The sequence below is a fragment of the Helianthus annuus genome, chromosome 12 (assembly GCF_002127325.2).
Source record: "Helianthus annuus cultivar XRQ/B chromosome 12, HanXRQr2.0-SUNRISE, whole genome shotgun sequence".
In the NCBI taxonomy this organism is placed as follows: Eukaryota; Viridiplantae; Streptophyta; class Magnoliopsida; order Asterales; family Asteraceae; genus Helianthus; species Helianthus annuus.
In genome coordinates this window covers 46,761,668-46,771,148 of record NC_035444.2, presented here as the reverse complement: position 1 = coordinate 46,771,148, position 9,481 = coordinate 46,761,668, and the positions used below count along the sequence as shown (strand labels likewise).

Below are 9,481 nucleotides of genomic sequence, written 5' to 3'. Positions count from 1 at the left end.
CATGTTCCAACCATGAAGCTGTATGATGGTTCGACGAATCCTGAGGAACACATAGCACAATACAGGGAGAGGATGGAGATCAATCCAATCCCAGAAAGGTTAAAGGAAGCATGCCTGTGCAAGGGGTTTGCATCCCCACACTTAACCGTTGCTTGTCCCAAGCAACTCGTCAAATCAGTTTCTAAACAAGTGATCAATGTAAACCAAGCAAAACAAGCAATCTTTTTACTAGCCCCTTTTTAACACCCAACCAATGCACCCCTCTCTAAATCTCTCCTCTCGGCTACAATTGAATATTAGCAAAGATAAGCTAAACACACAATAGGCAAACGGGTGGTTGCACAATCATAAGCTTGTACATAAATCAATCATTCTCCTATAAGTGCCAAACATGAATGCAAATCAAAGGGACTTCAAGGTTGTAACGTGGCTAGGTGTATAGGTAGGAAATGGGATATATATGAAGTAGCGAAAATTCGGCCCGGTCTTTTTATTACACAAATAAACAAAATAACAACTACCAAACTAACTACTAAATACAAGACAACTATCATCCTTTCTTTCATTTTTCATATTTTTTTTTCTTTTTCTGTTTTTTTTTCACAATAACCATGCAATAAAGCATCACATATCTACATTACATTACTACAGCTACTACTAATACTAAAAGACCGGGTCAAATTGGGTAAATTTTTAGGTAAATAGCTAGGGGGGAACAAATGATCGGCTTTTAGGCACAAAATGGGCAACTAAATGTCCAAACCCCCGCCCCTCTCGCAACCATGCTCATATATATAACTTATGAGGTCCAACCCCACAAATCCCACACTCGCTCACACCAATGACGAGGCTACCTAAATGCCCTTATCCTTTCTACATTCATGTCTAACTAAGGACTCAAATCGCATTCAAGCACAAGTTCTAATGCACCCCCACCCGTAGCCACTCTCATCAAAGATAAGCATTATTTATATACAAGTGTGGCTACAATTCTCACCAAGAATGAAAAAGGTATTAAGGGTTGCCGGTGCACCATTTGGGGTTAAGTTAGGGCGTTCAAATTTTCACATCGTTTCGCTTGGCTCAAAATTTTTCGAAATCTTAAAAAATTGCCCCCATCCCCACACTTGGGATACATTGACCCCAATGTATGGCTTTAGGAGGCTTTGATCACTAAATTCATTCAATATCAACAAAAGCTTCTTCACTCAAACCACAAATTTCTTTTTGTATTTTTCATTTTTTTTATTTTTTTTATGTTTTTCTTCTTTTTAACACATGACACCACCAACAAACACCAACCCAACAAACAACACAATCATACACCACCCAACCGCCCAACCATAATCAAAATAAAACTACAAATATGCACAAATTATACAAAAGAGAGAACACCACCTGACTAATAGTAGGGCGGTCCTGGAGGTCCAAAAATGGATGACATCATGTCATTCCATTCTCCAAATCCAAACGCGCCGCTGCTACTCCCTCCTTGTTGTTGGGCTCCCTCTTGCTGCCTCGGGTCCACCCATTGTGAATGGTGAAGTGGTGGAGTCGGATATGAGACACTACCATCATAAGGCGATAACGAGGCATAATCCACATGTTGTGGATCCTCAACAACCGGCCTTCCGGCATGCCAATCTGCATGCATTTTCCTCGCTTGATCGTCGAAGTACCTATTATTCGTTCCCACCTCTTGGGAATACGCAAAGGTGCGGTTCCATGACTCTTGGCGATCAAAACTATGTTTTAACGACCGCTCTATACTTGCACTATTCCTCGTGTTTTGATCATACAACGTCCTCTACGACCCCGACCATGTATCAAAAATAGATGCCGGAGGACGTTGACTTTCAACCACTTCTTGCATTGTACCGTTATAAGCCCAACCCGGCTCATAAGACTGTTGCGCATAGTCGTAAAACATACCACCGTGACCTCTACCATAACCCCCATGACCAACATTTTCACCACCATGCGGCTCGTCCGCATAGTCTTCATCTCCACTTGGAACCACTTCCTCATCACTTTCTGGCTCGTCCGGCTCTCCCGGTAACAAATCTCGTGCACCTAACTTTAGTGCTCTCCACCTTTGACCTTCCGACTTTAACTTGTGATAACGCTCTGATTGTGTATATGTCCACCCGATCCCCAACTTATCCAACGTAAAAGGCTGGTGCCTTTTTGTCAATCCTCGATCTTCAGATGTTATCGCTTTTTGTTGTTTCATCAATCCTGTAATTATTCGACAATACGGGACGATGTCTCTTCCATACTTGTTCCGGCATATCCATAGGTGATGCATAATCAGATAGCGTATCGGGAAACGTGGAGACCCATGCATTAGCGAATAGAGGACAGGTACCTCCGGATATCTCACCTGTTCTTTATCTCCTCTGCGCGGAATAACATTGAGAACACAAATGGCTAGCAACAACTTAGCTTCTATCTTCAAATTCTTCCGGTATAGAATACCATTGTATGTACCGGGTAAAAATATCACTGCCAACATATCATTCCAACGAACATGTTTCTCCGGTTTAAGCAGGAGGTCATCGAGAGTGGGAACCATGTAATCACGAGCCGGGAGACTGTCATACTTCCCGAGCTTCTTCAATGTGTCAAATGACATCTCCACCGGTACCCCGTGCACCTCACCAATCAACTTCATCTGTGACGGCTTGTTAAAATTGTGACACTTCAAGGTCGCCATCCATTCTTGTATCTCGGTCATAAACAAGTTACTTTTGTCTTTATCGAAACACTTAAGCGCCGATTCCCATCCTAATGCTCGAAATTTATCGAACACCCCGAACTGACCAAGTTGAGCCTCATTAACTTCTTGTTCACAAATGAAAGCGGCTGCCTTGTTCTTAAGCTTATTCATTCTGTCATGATATAATGTTGGCTGCCACTCCTCGGGTTTATCATCCAGAGGACCCGAGTCCCATATCGGCTTCTCGCTTGGATCCAACTCCATTTCTTCTTCACTCCCACTCTCGCTTTCACTTATCCGACCCATATATTGTCTTTTTCGCGGTTGTTGTTCCTTTTGTTTGCCTTTCCCTTTCGATGATGATGAACTAGATCCCGCTTGTTCTTTCGTCCTAGCCATTTCCTACACACATTAGACAATCAACAAACGCAAACAACAAAATTAGGCTCCTTCCTCCAAAACATCCCCACACTTGTTTATTACTATGGTCGTAGATGCTAGTGAACTATAAGTGTATAATTTTTTCAAAAATTTGGGCATGGTGTCTCTACAATGTAGAAATCCCCCAAAAGTTCACTACTATACTAAACATCCTACATCTACAACCATACTCATGTTCAAGAACAATTAGCAAGTAACACTATGAACAAGCAAGTGGGTATGAACAAACATCACAATAACCTCAATCTTCACAATGCACCATCAAAATACACAAATTAAACTTCCATACCTTGATTTGAAGATGCTAGAGTGCTTGTGAAACAAAAAACTCCAAAAACCCCCAAAAATTTTCGAACTAGGGTTTGGGATTCGGACCCAAAAACAGTGTTTTCTTGTAAATCTCTTGTCAAAATCAGAAACTACGTGAAAAATTAGTCAAGATAGACTCCGATTTCACTTAGTTTGGACAAGAATTGAAGGAGTTATGGAGGTTTGAAGGTTGGGGAAGAAGAAGACTTGTGGGTCTTGAGAGAGATGAAGATGGATGGTGATAGAGAGAATAATATTGTGTGGCCAGGGTATACTCACGTGATATGCTTTTGTGTTTTTATTATATTTTTTTTTATTTTATGTATAGGCGGAACCCCGAACGACGGACAAGAATTTTCTCCGCACCGTAAATTACGGTCTCACCGTAATTTACGGTGAGACCTGAACTTCAATTCTTCCATCGTAAACCAGTAGACTTTCACCGTAAAGCCCCAAGTTTTCCCATTTCCACCGTAATTTACGGTGAGACCGTAATTTACGGTGTGAAACTGGGCATATTTGCTCTTGCCAAAAATTTAATTTTTAAGTGACATTTTTTATATTTTTTTAGTTTTTTCGATTTTTTATGTTTTTTAATTTTTTCAAAAACTTGTAAAAATCACCCTACCACCTCAAAAGTCCCGTGTTGTCCTCAACACAATGTTAGAGTATTCGTGACCCGAACGTCCCCACACTTGTTTCACACACGGATTTCGAGGAAATACGACAATTGTGCAAATTATACAAAACAAACAAAACAAAATACTACTATGTACACTACCAAACCTGGGCCTCTCATGGTTGTTCCTCATCGACCGGGCGCAAGATGTAGCCCGCTTTGTCAAGTTCCAAGTTGTTGATGTCGTTCCCCTCCAAGTATGGCTTCAAGCGGTGACCATTCACCGTTTGTTGTTTCAATGTTTGCTCGTCTTGGATGTCTACATCACCAAATCTCCCAACTCTCCGAATGACGTACGGACCCATCCATTTGCTTTTAAGCTTGCCCGCGAACATCTTCAATCTTGAGTTATACAACCAAACTTTTTGCCCCACTTCAAATGTTTTCTTTCGCAATTTCGCATCATGCACCTTCTTGAGTTTATCTTTATACGCCGATGCACATTCATACGCCTCATCCCGAATCTCTTCTATTTCGCTCAATTGCAACTTTCTCAACTTTCCCGCCTCATCATAATCCGCGTTAACCATCTTAATTGCCCAATGTGCTCTATGCACCAACTCCATTGGCAAGTGACAACCCTTACCATACACCATCCGGTAAGGTGTTGTGTCGATAGGAGTCTTGTAGGCCGTTCGGTATGCCCACAATGCATCGTCTAACTGACTCGACCAATCCTTTCTATCCGTTCTTACCGTCTTCATGAGGATCTCTTTGATTTGACGGTTGGACACTTCGACTTGTCCACTTGTTTGCGGATGGTAAGGTGTGGCAACTCGGTGGTTCACGCTATACCGTTTCAATAATTTCCCGAAGTTGAAGTTCTTGAAATGCGAACCTCCATCACTTATAATAACCCGCGGGATTCCAAAGCGAGAAAAGATGTTGGATTGAACAAATTTACAAACAACCGAATGGTCGTTTGTTCGTGTTGCAATAGCCTCAATCCACTTCGAGACATAATCCACCGCTACCAAAATGTATAGGAAGCCATTCGAATTCGGGAAGGGACCCATAAAATCTATACCCCATACATCAAATATCTCAACAACCAAGATTGGTTGTAATGGCATCTCATCCCTCTTCGATATACTACCCATTTTTTGGCAATTTATACAATTTCTAGCGAATTCACATGCATCCTTGAAAATGGTGGGCCAATAAAACCCACATGAAAGAACCCGATAGCCTGTTTTGTGCCCACTAAAATGACCCCCACAAGCGGACGAATGGGCATGAGTCAAGATTTCCAACACTTCTGTTTCGGGCACACACCTTCGTATAACTTGATCCGGTCCAATCTTGAAGAGATCCGGTTCATCCCAAATGTATTGCTTCACTTGGACCATGAATTGTTGTTGACGCTTTTTGGTCCAATGACTTGGGATGGCACCCGTGGCTAAGTAGTTGACATAATGAGCATACCACGGTGCAACGAAAGTGGAAACGGCCAAAAGTTGCTCGTCGGGAAAACTTTCATTAATTTCACTCACATCATCGATGCCTTCCACCGGAATCCGAGACAAGTGATCCGCTACTACATTCTCACTTCCCTTTTTGTCTCAGATTTCTAGATCGAACTCTTGCAACAATAATACCCACCGAATCAAGCGAGGCTTCGCATCCTTTTTCTCCATCAAATACCGGACCGCGCTATGATCCGAATAAACCACCACTTTGCTTCCCCAAATATACGAGCGAAACTTATCCAAAGCATACACCACCGCTAATAATTCCTTCTCGGTTGTGGTGTAGTTAAGTTGCACTTCGGATAAAGTTTTGCTTGCATAGTAAATAACCACCGGTTTCTTGTCAACCCGTTGACCCAAAACTGCACCAATAGTGGTGTCGCTCGCATCACACATTATTTCGAACGGCTTTGACCAATCTGGTGGTTGCAAAATAGGAGCCTTGACCAAGTGTTCCTTCAAAACAGTGAAAGCTTGCATACACTCGTTAGTAAAATCAAATGGGACATCTTTTAATAACAAGTTGCATAAGGGTTTGGTGATAACACTAAAACCCTTAATGAAACGTCTATAAAAACCCGCATGTCCCAAAAACGACCTTACACCCTTAACATTTTTCGGAGGTGGCAAAGATGATATTACCCGTATTTTTGCCTTATCCACCTCCATCCCCCTTTCAGAAATCACATGACCCAACACAATGCCCTCTTGCACCATGAAATGACTTTTCTCCCAACTTAGCACTAAATTTTTCTCAACACATCTTTTTAACACTTTTTGTAATTCGTTGAGACAAGCATCAAAACTAGTGCCAAAAATGGAAAAGTCATCCATGAATACTTCGAGCGACTCTCCAACCATGTCCGAGAAAATACTCATCATACATCGTTGGAAAGTTGCCGGAGCATTACACAAGCCAAATGGCATTCGCCTAAAGGCAAAAGGGCCATATGGACATGTGAAGGTGGTCTTGTGTTGGTCATCCGGGTGTATGGCGATTTGATTGTAACCCGAATACCCATCTAAAAAACAATAATATTTTTGACCCGATAGTTTTTCAATAATTTGATCAATGAATGGTAGCGGGAAATGATCATTAGAAGTGGCGGCATTCAATTTTCGGTAGTCAATACATACACGCCACCCGGTAACCGGTCGGGTGGCAATTTGTTCACAACTTTCATCCTTGACTACTTGAATACCGGCCTTCTTAGGCACAACTTGGGTGGGACTCACCCAAGCACTATCCGAAATCGGATAAATAATTCCCGCATCCAACCATGTAATTACCTCTTTCTTAACTACCTCCCGTAGGTTCGGATTCAATCGCCTTTGAGCCTCTCGTGTCGGCTTTGCATCTTCAGTGGTAATAATTTTATGCATGACAAGGGATGGACTACTTCCTTTGAGGTCGGCAATCGTCCATCCAATAGCTCCCTTGTTCTCTTTTAAAACCTCCATCAACGCTTGCTCTTGTGCCAACTCCAAATTAGAGGCAATAATGACCGGTAAAGTGTCATTATCCCCTAGAAACACATACTTCAAGTGGCTAGGCAAGTCTTTGAGCTCCAACTTTGGCGGTTCCTCTAATGATGGTTTCGTACCCGAATCAATCTCCACCGGTAGACCTTCGAACTGGTGGGTCCATGGCGGTCTACCTTCTTTCAACGCCATCGCATCTTGCGTTTCCTCTTCAACCCGGAGTGCATAAGCATGTACCTGTTCAGAAAAATCACACAGGCAAATATCCAAACCATCCTCCTCATACTCATGCGGGTTGCATCCGTCAACTATATCTGCCATGAAACACTCATCAACACCATTAGCATTAGAATTGTTAGTAAAAACATTCAAACGCATTTTTCTATTTCCAAAAGCCATATCAACTGTACCAAATCTACAATCAATAATAGCGTGTGCGGTGCTTAAAAATGGCCGACCCAAAATTATATTTTGTTGTTGCTTAGGGTCCGCCGATGAGTAATCCAAAACTAAAAAGTCAACCGGGTAATAAAACTCATCAATTTTCACAATTACATTTTGAACCATACCCCGAGGTAACTTATGAGACAAATCAGCCAAAACAACCGTTGTCTCCACCCTTGCTAACGGACCAAAGTCATATTGGTCATATAAGCCCCCCGGTAAAATGCTAACCCCGGCTCCAAGATCTAGCAACGCCTTAGCCATTTGAAAATTTCCCACTTGTATATTAATCAATGGCGTGCCCGGATCTTGGAGCTTAGGTGGAAGCTCCGCATTTAAAACCGCACTCACTTGCCCGGTTAAATCCACCCGCTTAGGCACCTTCTTCTTGTTTGGCTTTTTTGTGTACATAATTCTTTTAAAAATTTTGCATAGGCGGGGACTTGTTTTATTGCATCGAGGAGTGGGCGATTTATTTTCACTTGTTTAAACATGTCCCACATCTCTTCTTTTTGAGGACCTCTCGACACAATAAAATTTTTCTTTCCCGGGTCAAGTAGGGCCGATGGAAACGGGGCTTGACTCGGTTCACCCTCAACTTTTTCATTCTTTTCGTTTTCACCCAAACCCGGTTTTTTAACAATTGTTTCTTTTGGTTTAACCGGTGAAATTTCATCATCACTTTCATTACCCATGATATCCTCAACTACCCCCTCAACCAATTCGGGTGACAAATTGGCTTTAAATTCTTTCCCACTTCTTAAAACACTAACATGATTAATATTAACATTACCTCGTGACGAACCATGCGAAGGGTTTACCTTAGTGTCGCTTGGAAGTTGGCCCTTGCTTTTCTTCAATTCCGCCACGTCGGTTGCCAATTGACCCATTTGGGTTGTTAGTGATTGGATGCTTTTGTCACGAACCTCATCCTTTTGCATTCGAACTTCATCAAGCTGGTTCCGTTTTTGCATCTCCATTTGCATGCTCTTTAGCATCTCCATCATCTCGTTTCCACCCGAAGACCCCCCTTGTTCTTGACCCGTTTGGTATTGTTTTTGATAACTTTGGTTGTTTCCTCCTCGGTATCCATCTTGGTTATCGTAAGATTGGCGTGAACCAAAGTTACCTTGGCTACCTTGAAAATTCGGGTTTGCTTGATTTGAAGGGTTCCCATATCGAAAATTCGGGTGGTTCCTCAACCCGGGGTGGAAGGTATTAGAGTTCATGTTGTTGTAATTCCTACCACCTCCTCCTTGTCCTTGGCCTTGAACCGCATGGACTTCTTCGTATTGCCCTTCCAACATCCCATGGCAATTTTCAGCCGCATGACCTATTTCATTACACAAAGCACAAACATCATAAATTTGGTTAGTAGTTTGAACATTACCATCATCTATGGCGTGCACTTGAGGTCGGGCAATGGCCGGTCGGGCTCTTCTTGAGGCTTGAGCTTTCCTCTTTGATGTAGTTGCCATGCTTTCCAAGAACTCCCAATCATCGTTCTCATAATTTGTTCCAAAAGTCCCACCGGTAATAGACATCAAGTCACGTGCATCTTCGGCACTCAACCCCTCGTGAAAGGCATTCATCAACTCCCACAATTCAATTCCATGGTGAGGGCAATTTTTAATCATCATATTAAAACGCTCGAATGCCTCATGAAACATCTCACCATGTTGTTGTTGGAAGCTTCTCAACCCCTTTCTTGCATCGTTGGTCTTTTGGGCGGTGTAAAACTCATCCAAGAAAGTTTGTTGTATCTCCCCCCATGTATATATGGATGCCGAAGGTAACGTGTAGAACCATTTTTTCGCCTTCTCTTCCAAAGAAAATTGGAACAAAACCAATTTAATATCGTCGGCCGAAAACCCTTGACTCCCAAGAGTATTGCAAATCGAGTCATAAGCCTCTAAATGAAAGTAAGGCTCCTCCGTT

General features: G+C 42.3%; 1 non-coding gene across 1 annotated transcript; it reads left to right on the top strand.

Annotated features, from left to right (window-relative positions):
• Positions 1 to 9,151: 9,151 nt before the first annotated feature.
• On the top strand, positions 9,152 to 9,257 carry LOC118485170. Its single transcript, XR_004875475.1, has one exon. It is a non-coding gene; the product is annotated as a small nucleolar RNA R71 (small nucleolar RNA).
• Positions 9,258 to 9,481: the final 224 nt, after the last annotated feature.